At 41.6% G+C, this 10,150-nt stretch overlaps 1 long non-coding RNA gene across 1 annotated transcript; it reads left to right on the forward strand.

Moving 5' to 3' along the window:
* The first annotated feature begins 2,658 nt into the window (after positions 1-2,658).
* On the forward strand, positions 2,659-7,179 carry LOC147163219 (uncharacterized). The gene is made up of 4 exons (XR_015097113.1): positions 2,659-2,796; positions 4,006-4,121; positions 4,201-4,296; positions 5,589-7,179. It is a non-coding gene; the product is annotated as an uncharacterized LOC147163219 (long non-coding RNA).
* The last annotated feature ends 2,971 nt before the right edge of the window (positions 7,180-10,150 follow it).

Below are 10,150 nucleotides of genomic sequence, written 5' to 3' on the forward strand. Positions count from 1 at the left end.
GCGCTTATTTTCACAAATTTCTCTTCTCGTTCAAATCAGGTATTATCGCTATGTTCAACCTTTTTCGAATAAGTGCAAAATAAGTGGGCACAAGTTATAACATTTGGCTTTTTTCAGAAGGGAAATAAATATGTTAAAGAGTCTGTTCATCCTGAATCGCTACTAACTGCCAGTGTTGGTAAAAACGGCGTTTAAACTAAATGTTAGGTAACGGACTAACTAATTATTTTCCCCATATTTGAAACGCAGTTATTGTATGTGAAATGCGTACTAATTCATTTATTAGTTTCAAGGCTCGAAGTAAGCTACCAGATGTTGTGCAATCGTGTTGCTCTTTTGCGGAAATCTTGCTGTGAAAAAGTAATTTGTTAGAGGCACTGTGTGTGTGTGTGGGGGGGGGGGTGTATATATATCCAAATAATTTGATATAAATACAAACATTTAAGTAGTGAAAATAGTTACTTTGCCTGGTAACGAGTTACTTTTATTATGAAGTAAATCAATTACTAACTCAGTTACTTTTTAAGCAACCATAACTTTACAAGTGACATTCCCAACACTGCTGACTGCACAGGCATTTTTGTTTTAAAGTTGAATTTTACATCCTTAACTGGAGGGAAGCAAGATGCAAATTGAGGGACCTTGTTGCTGGGTGATCCTCACACCTGGGGGTGGAATCAGACACTGAGTACTTGTGCTGTTGAAAATATTTAATATCTCATGCATGCCAGATCCATCACACTAGCATCCACTGAAACTCAAACAGAATTTGCTCCTCCCACTGGTCGCTGAATCAATGGAAGCTGGTGTTTGTGGATCTCACTCTGCTTCATCTACCCTTCCTACCTTCCTTTCTTCTGGTTTCTTGAGGTCTCCCTAATCTGTTGGAATTGAGATGTTTCTGGGATTGGTGAAAGATTCTGGGTTTGTAACTCTGTGGGTGGAAGGTAGTGTCTGGTTGGTTCTGGATTTTACTTTGTTTCATCTTTCTTTCCTTTAATCCTTCCTCTGATCTCCTGACATCTTCGCGACTCTGGCGGGACTCTGAAGTATCCGGTTAAGGTGAAGGGTTTGGGATTTTTAACATGTTTGAGGTGAATTAAAGAGCACAAACTCAAACACACGCACGCGCGCGCACACACACACACACGCACCCAAAAAAAATGATGATGATGACATGTTGACTCCTGGCTGACAAATGAATAATACTGAGGTCTCTCTCTCTCTTTAAAAAATAAATAAAAAAATATTGCATTTTGTTCAACAGGACTGAAATTTACATATTTTCAACTTTCTCAAAAACAAAGCCAATTTGTTGAGAAATCTGCCTGTTTTTTCCCAGAGTGAAACAAAATGACATAGCATCTTTTATAGGTGGTATTATATACACTATCAGATGTGTTTCTGCCAGGCATGGTACAAAGTTTATCTGCCAGGGACTAAGCCAGCTCATGACATGCTCTGCTTCAGAAATTGCCTTTCGAAGCAGTGCCTTTCGAACTATTACACAGCAAAATAATCAGTCTGTTTCCACCCATTACACACTTGAACACACCATCACGCGCCCAGGCTGCACCTAGCAACTTAAAGCATTTTCAGCTTTTATTGACAGTCAGATTGATTAGCAAGGAGCTGCTCGGCTCCCATCCATCATTCTGCAAGCGCAACCGAGACACAAAGTAGAGAGAGAGAGTGATACTAATGAGTGACAGAGCTAAAGAATGATACCAGCAAGGCCAGCTTCATCAATCATCATCATAAAAAAAATAAATGTTGGAGAGAGAGAGCAAAAGAATGAGGGTTTTGGGATTGGCGATGGAGACATATCGGGACTACATTCATCAAAGCTATATAGCAGTGGTCATTAAAGGGATGTACTCAAACATCATCTAATTAAATTTATTTTTGTTCTCAGCAAACTCACGGTTGAGGAGAAGTTATTTTGGCTACACTTTCAGATGTCAAAGCTCCAGTTCATCTTTTACAAAACAATGGGCAATTAACAGTTTTCAAATTTTCTTGGAAACATGATAGAGGCTATTTAAAAAGAAGATATGGATGGCAGAGCTGAAGGTATTTTGGGATAAATATGCAAAGTTAGCCAAAGTGCGATTGATCAAGTGGAAGGATGTTCTCTGAAAGCTGGTTATGCACCTGTGAAAGTATGCACAACGATTGTCAGAATATAGTGTGTTAGTGTTATTCTTGGGAAGGAATATACTGCATTTCAAACTGTTATGACAGTTTTGGATTGGGTCATGGGATCATGAAATTGTTTTGGCCTTGGATTATCTCATTCCTTGTGATGATGAGGTATTTGTCTTTTTTTGTTTAGTCATTTTCATTTTGTAGTTGCTACACATTTGGTTGATGGGGTCATGAAGTCACTGTGTTATGATGTTGATGTCATTTGCTTATGCAGTTATGTCCCTTATGATAATGTATGATGATGAAGAATTAGCCACTCTTAGTTTGTTAGTCTGTTGCAGATACTATGTCCCTTATGATGATAATATAATAAAGGGGTCAGTGCTATGCAGTTGGCTATGCAGTTGCTATGTGTCTATATTAGTCATTCTTATCAAAGAGGCCTTTATTCTAGCGCATAGTTTTGTACATTGCCCTAGCAAGTGTTATTGAATCATACTTTTGTCAGTAAGCAGAGGTTCTTTAGCCAATGTTCCTCTCAGCCCGTTGAGTTTTCTTCCATGCAAGCTGTCTTTCATGTGTTCTGCTTCCAGCCCTGCTCTCTGTGGTTACTTTGTACTTTTGAATTCGGCATCCAGCCTGCTCAAGGTACTTCTACCTACAACTTTCCTCTGTCAAGTTTTTCTTCGAGGCCATCTAAATCCGGTCCTGTGCTATTGTTACTTAGAATTTTTATATATAACAACAATATAATAATAATAATAATAATAATAATCTCCCAACTCCCATGTCTGTCTGCGTTTGGGTCCAAAATCCTCATCTCATGTAACACGAACAATTTAAGAGTATAAAATTAATGTATATACTTCAATTATTTAAAAGAATACCTTTGTATGAGTCAAGTGTTAACAGCTACAAATGTATCTAACACTGTTACTGTGATAATACATATTTAAATATGCTGAATGTGGGAGTAAACAAGTTATAATCATCAGATTTCAAAACTTCATTTTTGGTACAGCTCTATTTGTGTGTGTAAATGGGAGGCATTTGTGGACTTGGTAGATTGTCACTTTATTAAGTTTAGTGAAGTTGAGGCATAATAGTTTACGGGGCCCTGCCACATCAAATATGGGGGACACACTCATTACCAGAAAAGTACTCGAAGTGGAGTAAACAAAAATTATTTAAAGGATAAACAATTTCAACCAAAAATGGAGAATCACCACTATGTGTGATTTCACACACAACTCATATATACAACACATATCAATCAGCATCTAAAGGATAAGGGTGCATTCAGACCTGCACTGTTTGGTCCGCTTTAAACGGACCAGAGTTCGTTTCCCACTTTTTGTGCAGGTCTGAATACACACAAACGAATCCTGGTGCGAACCAAACGCACTCGGTGTGGTTCGCTTCGCAGTCTGTGCTGTAAAATAGGGCAAATTTGTTTGATATATGATTTTTTTTTTATTCCCTCTCTGCGTCAATCTGAGGTGGAACCCCTCACAGCAGTATTGTACCTTTACTGTCCCAATTGACAAGTTAATTTTTTATGTACTCAAACAATACAAGGTGATAATGATGAGCCTGGCATCATCAGTTGGAATGTTGTTAAATCTTAATAAGGTTCAAGCCTCTTGTTGTTCATGAAATTCACAAAAAGCAGTTTATCACACATGGATAAGAATATGCATGCAACATGTCTGCAAAATTAAAGATGGCAAGGGGCACATGGACAAAACTGACTTATGCATAAATATTTAATAGCCGGGGCTCGTAAAATAACTATGTAGCATTTGAGCGTTACATAATATATTCTGTGTAGCATTTCCAGCTGTATCTGCTTCTCAGGAAGTCATCTATGGACCCTGGGGATGCACTTTGTGGAGACATCAATATCTGCACAAGTCTAGCAGAGACAATTTAACAGTACCAGGGGGCCTTTGTGGCATACTCCGCTATTTCAGGTGACCCTCTCGCAACCCTCCTGTAGCGTATTCATTGACCTGGCAGTTGATAATTAAACACCCTTTTGTCCTCTGACAGATGTCCAGCATGGGCCCTCATTATGTTGCTGCAAAAAAGAAAGGGTTCACTCCAAAAAATAATCAGCCACTTTGCAAGACTGTCTGATTTCCAAAGGTAGAGGCACATCTAATATCATTAGTGAGCCGACACCATTCATATGTGCATTTACCTGTCATTTAGCCTCATTCAATTAGTAAAAAGCTAGTTTAGTTTTCATTTTTGTGATGGGGTAAGTCGAGTCAACAGTGTTTGGGACAGATCTGCGCCTCACTCAGCGTTTTGGAGAATATACTACCGTTCCAAAGTTTGGGGTTAACCAGGGTATTCTGTGTTTTTTGGCAATTTCTCACATGTGCTAACATTATTGCACAGGGGTTTTCTAATATCCATTAGCCTTCTGACACAATGAGCAAACACCTTGTACCTTAAGAACACTGGCGTGATAAATCCAGACATTTGCAGCTACAATAGTCATGTCATAGAGTGTATTTATAATATTTTCATTGAAAAACTGTGCTTTTCTTTAAAAAATAAGGACATTTTTGGGTGACCCCAAACCTTTGAACGGTAGTGTAGCTGATGTGCACTAGCATACCTGACAATTAATTTGGTAACAAAAAGTAGATTCATTTTTCTGCCGCAGCAAGTCTAGTTTAGCTAGTTTATGAATTTGGTAACCCGCACTATGCCTTGATTAGGCATTCCAGTGTATTCTATAGCACGCCCCTGACGCATCTCGCAATCTCATGACAAAAAGTAGACAAAATTTTAGATTCTCTAAAACCACATCTACGTGGTGACACGTTGAATGAATTTGGGACCATCTCTCAATAATTGAAGAAATCAATTAATTGAATGAATTATCATCATCTTAAAAATACTTTTATTAATAGTACCCCCTGACTGCATGGCACACGGTGGTGGTAGTTATGGTGGGGCCTTTAATTTAACAGTTTTCATGCACCTTGCGCACGACGATCTCCTGCATAGACTACAACGAGTCTCTATGCATGTAGACCAGGAGTGCCCAACCTCGACTGTAGCCCGCGGACTGATCGCAAGTCGACCGCAAGGAAAGTGGGAGAGAAGAGCGAAAGAGATTTGCTTGTGTTATTATATTATTTTTATTATTATGTATTTTTTGTAAGAACTGCCCCTGCGGACCATATTACACATTCACTCAAAAAAGTATTTAAAAAAAATATATATATTATGTCACCTTTAACCCAAGGTAGCGTGCTTGACGGAAGTGGGCAGCGGTCAGCAGTGATTAGCAGCAGAGCGCAACAGAGCCCCCTCAGGACGCACTAAAATAGCGGAAAAACGAGCCAAAACATAATTTTGTGTGGGAGGAAGATTATTTTTTTGTTTATTATAATTCAAAACCCGTCTGTTTAATCTGCAAGGGAACAGTGGCGTTGGCGAAGAGAGGAAATCTGGAGCGGCACATTGAAACTCTACACGGAAGCTACGACAAGGACGTATCGGCAAAAACCGCATTACGCACTGCAAAAGTGCTGGATTTGAAAGCACAGCTTGCAGGACAGCAAGCAATTTTCACCAAACCGAAAGCCAAGGCTAAACACAAGAAGCCATTCAGAGACGGGGAAATTATTAAGGAAGCCTTTCTCGAAGCAGCGATAGCCTTTTTGATGGCTTTAAAAATACATCTGAGATTCTAAAAGACATTAACGAAGTGCAACTTTCTCGCAACACTACAACTACACTACACTACAAGGCGATGTAAAGGAATGGCTGTGGATGTACAGGAGCAGCTGTGGAAGAATATTGACAGATGTAATTTGACAAGTGGACTGACATTATGGATGTGGCACAATTAAAAGACATGAGCATCAAGGAAGAGCTACTCATCATTTTGCCATTAAAAGGATTCACCAGAGGTGAAGATATTTTTCATACTTTCATGGGATTTGTTGGTGAGACGAAGCTGCCTCTCTTCAAGCTGATCTCCATCACAACTGACAGGGCACCTGCTATGACAGGCCATACCAGTGGGTTCATTGCACTGTGCAAACAATGCGAATCTTTCCCAGACATCCTGAGTTGTTATTGTATAATTCTCCAGCAAACATTGTGTGGAAATATTTTAAATACGAAAGAAGTGATGGATATTGCAATGAAGATTGTGTGTTCAGTTCGGGCCAGGGGTCTGCAAGAGAAGGCTTTTCGTGCTTACTTGGAGGAAAATGATGCTGAGCACACAGACTTGCTGCTCCACACAGATGTTCGGTGGCTAAGTAGAGGCAAATTTTTCGCCAGATTTTCAGAGCTGGCCAAAAAGCCTGATATCAAGGGCTAATTGACCCATTCAAAGCATGTGGATTAGCATGCAAAGTTAGAGGACCACCAGTGGCTGTTAGATTTATCATTCCTTACTGATCTGACGAGCTCAATGACTTGGATTTAGAGCTGCAGGGAAAGGATGAAGATGGTGAGTTTAGTGAACATGTTTAAAAGCAAGCTACAGCTGATGTGAACCAGGCTGCAGCATGGCAACCCGCACAACTTCCCTCACATGCAAGCAGAACTACAACGTCAAGGCAAATGTGTGACACAGCTTGACAGTGCACGTTATGAGGAACATGTTTGAAGCATCTTGTCAGAGTTTGAGAGGCGTTTTACTGACTTTGCCTCAATTGAGCCTGTAGCCAGCGATATGTGTTTTCCATGGAAATCTTTGCTCTTCAGGATGACATTCTGACCTTGCAAAATGTCATTGAGATGAAAGCCAGATCAACATTTGCTCGACCTGGAGAGCATGTCATGTTCTGGAAACTGCTGGTGGAGGAGAAGTATCCCAAGCTTAGATGTGCCTTGAACCTGACAGCTCTTTTTGGATCAACTTATCTGTGCGAGTCTGCATTCTCACACATGAAAACCATCAAGTCAAAGTACAGATCAGTAATGATTGATGACCACCTTGTTGCCTGCCAACGCCTTGCAACCAGCACCTATACTACTGCTTACGAGAAGCTAGCTGCCTCCTCCCAGTGTCAGGTCTCCCACTAAGGTAGGAAATGATTTCCTTTTTTTTTTTAAACTCAGCGATATACTTGTCTTGTACCTGTTTTTTCCCCCTCCAGTTTCTTTCATATTAAGGTCAGTTATGGTTATTATTCATCATGGAGCTTGCCAAGTGTGTGTTGCACGTGTGAGATGAGAAGAGCGCAATCTGATGTCTAGTGGTTTGTAAAACAACACAAAAAAGTGTTGTGAGGTTAGTTACAGCAGGCTGGAAAGGATGTGTGAGAGTTTGCGATGTTGACGCTGAAGTGGTAGATCTTGGGAGCTTGGCGACTTGAATAGTAGATCTTGGGTCAGGAGTCAGCTGCATTCCTACCCACAACGGCGCAAATGCAATTTTCTTTCTGCACTATTTTACTTGTACTGGGCACAAAAATAGGGCCATTAGTTTGCCCAAATCTATAACTTGCCATCGTTTACGAGCTCCCAGAAAAGTACACCCTGAAGGCTGGAGCCACGGTCACCTGTGTTCAACCTGAGACATCATGTGACCGTGGGAAAAAAACTAAAACAAAGCAAAAATAAAACCTGCAGGAGCGCAGACAGAATGGCAGTGTGACACCGCATCGCGAGATTCGGAACAGACAGCGAGATTCAAAATTTTTTGGGAAGCGGGTGGATATAATTTCCCTCTGCTCCATTTCACCTGTCGCCCGTTCCCCGGTGCTCCCTTCTCTCCCCAGTATTTTGCCCTACCACGAGGCTGGGGGTGGGGTGGGCGCGGGTGCCCTTGCGACGCCACTGTCTGGCACCGGGTGGTCCCCGGGGTGCGGGGGGCTGACGGGGGTCGGGTGGCGGCTTGTTTTGGAGTGGGTGGTTGAGTGGGGAGATGTCTGGGGGTTTAGGGTCCGGGGGGTGGCGGAGGTTGGGTTGTGGTGGGTGGCGGGCGGTAAAGTCGTGGGGGGGAGTGGGGTTTGTTGACCGGTGGGGTGCCGTGTGGGCCTGCTGTGCCCCGTTTTGCTGCGTTCGGCTTGGGGTGCGGGACGTGTCGGGTGGGGGGCGCTCTAGGCTCCTGGGTTTCCAAGGGGGGTTGTGCCCTGGCGCTAAGATACAATACAAACTGAGATGGACAGAAGGACATTTTTGACTCATAAATATTTGTTTGAAATTACTAAATGTACAAGTACTGCTTGTTTACCTTCAGTCAGGCACAGACATCAACATTAATGGCACAATGAGATTTTCAAAATAGTAAATGTAGGCGTGCAACATACATTTACACATAGATTTTCTTTTTCAACATTAAAATTTTCAAGGCTTGCCTGTTTCAGCTGATGAAACAGAACTCGTCTAAAATTCATCTAAATAACAGCAGCATATCTTCCACAACAATCAGCCTTTTTTTGGTACTGTGATTGAATTTCTATTTTTAAATAGTCACATCCGACTGGGGCTTCTGCTAGCTAGCTGTAAGATGTGGTTATCCGTCAAGCTTCACGAGCCGCTGTCTTGTACAATTATTGCCACATGAGCAAGAAGCAGAACCTGTGAAACATTTTTTTTCTAGTCAGCCCTTTGTATTGGACGGCTGCCAGCAAGAACAACATTACATAATACAGCAACTGTATTGTCTCGCTTCTCACCTTCTGATCAATCCCTCCCTTTCTGTCTCCCCATTATTTAATTAATTCTTTAGTATGTATTTTTACCATTGAAACAGATGGTCAAATTCACACAACATAATGTCCCTTGCTATTTTCTGTTCTAGCATACTGATCTAATCAAAGTCTGCTGCAAAATGCTCGAGATATTCTGGTTTTAGACTATTTTGTGTGCTCTACATGATGTACACTGACATCCTTTTTGTGTGTTCTTGCCAGCTTATTTTACTGCCATTTCGGAGGTTTATGGGTGCATCTGTTTATAACAAAAGGTATTTTGTAATTATAATAATTTGCAGACTCTGTATCAGTCTGTTGGTGAAGAAGGAGATGAGTGGAAAGGCGAATTTATGGCAATTTACCGGTCCATCTATGTTCCTACCCTCACCTATGGTCACGAGCTGTGGGTCGTAACCAAAAGAACAAGATCCCGGATAAAAGCGTGCAAAATGAGTTTCCTTCGCAGGGTGTCCGGGCTCTCCCTTAGAGATAGGGTGAGAAGTTTGGTGGAGGGAGGGACTTAAGAGTCGAACTCTGCCACGTTGAGAAGAACCAGTTGAGGTGGCTTGGGCATCTGGTTCGGATGCCTCCTGGTCGCCTCCCTCGAGAGGTGTTCCGGGCATGTCCCACCGGTGAGGGGCTTCTGGGACGACCCAGGACACGTTGGAGAGACTATATCTCTCGGCAGGCCAGGGAATGCCTTGAGATCCCGCCGGAGGAGCTGGTTGAAGTGGCTGGGGAGAGGGAAGTCTGACCTTCCCTGCTAAAGCTGCTGCCCACGCGACTCGACCTCGGATAAGCGGTAGATGATGGATGGATGGATGGATGGATGGATGGATGGTTGGATAATTTGCATTCCAAAAGGATTTTTTTTTTTTTTATGCTGCTGTATATTTGTGTGTGCATGCATTACACCTCAAACATGTCATGTGACTGCTCCTGTTGTCTGTTGTTGAATGTCAGAAGAGCAGGGGGAGGTAAATAACTGATAACACAATGTTCCTTCCTGTGAGTGCAATTAACAAGTCACTATTAGAAGTAATTCATCAAAGCACTTGAGCAGTAACTTTTAATAGAGTGACTGCTTTGTCAGCAGGGAGCTTTTATTATGCAGCCCAAATGAAATCTTCCATTTTGTAGCCCAATAGGTCAGTTCCATTTGTGAACATTGTGTCAAAATGTTGTCAACTTTTGCGACTGAGCTGACGGATTATCCATGAACAAGCAGTAACAAAAGTTACACAATTACATAAAACTCCTTGCTTTGTTCTGCCTACACATGCAGTATAAAATATGAGTGCATTTTTACAACATTTTGTTGT

Source organism: Leptonotus elevatus, chromosome 14 (genome assembly GCF_054856555.1).
Source record: "Leptonotus elevatus isolate MCC_2025b chromosome 14, RoL_Lele_1.0, whole genome shotgun sequence".
NCBI classification, from domain to species: domain Eukaryota; kingdom Metazoa; phylum Chordata; class Actinopteri; order Syngnathiformes; family Syngnathidae; genus Leptonotus; species Leptonotus elevatus.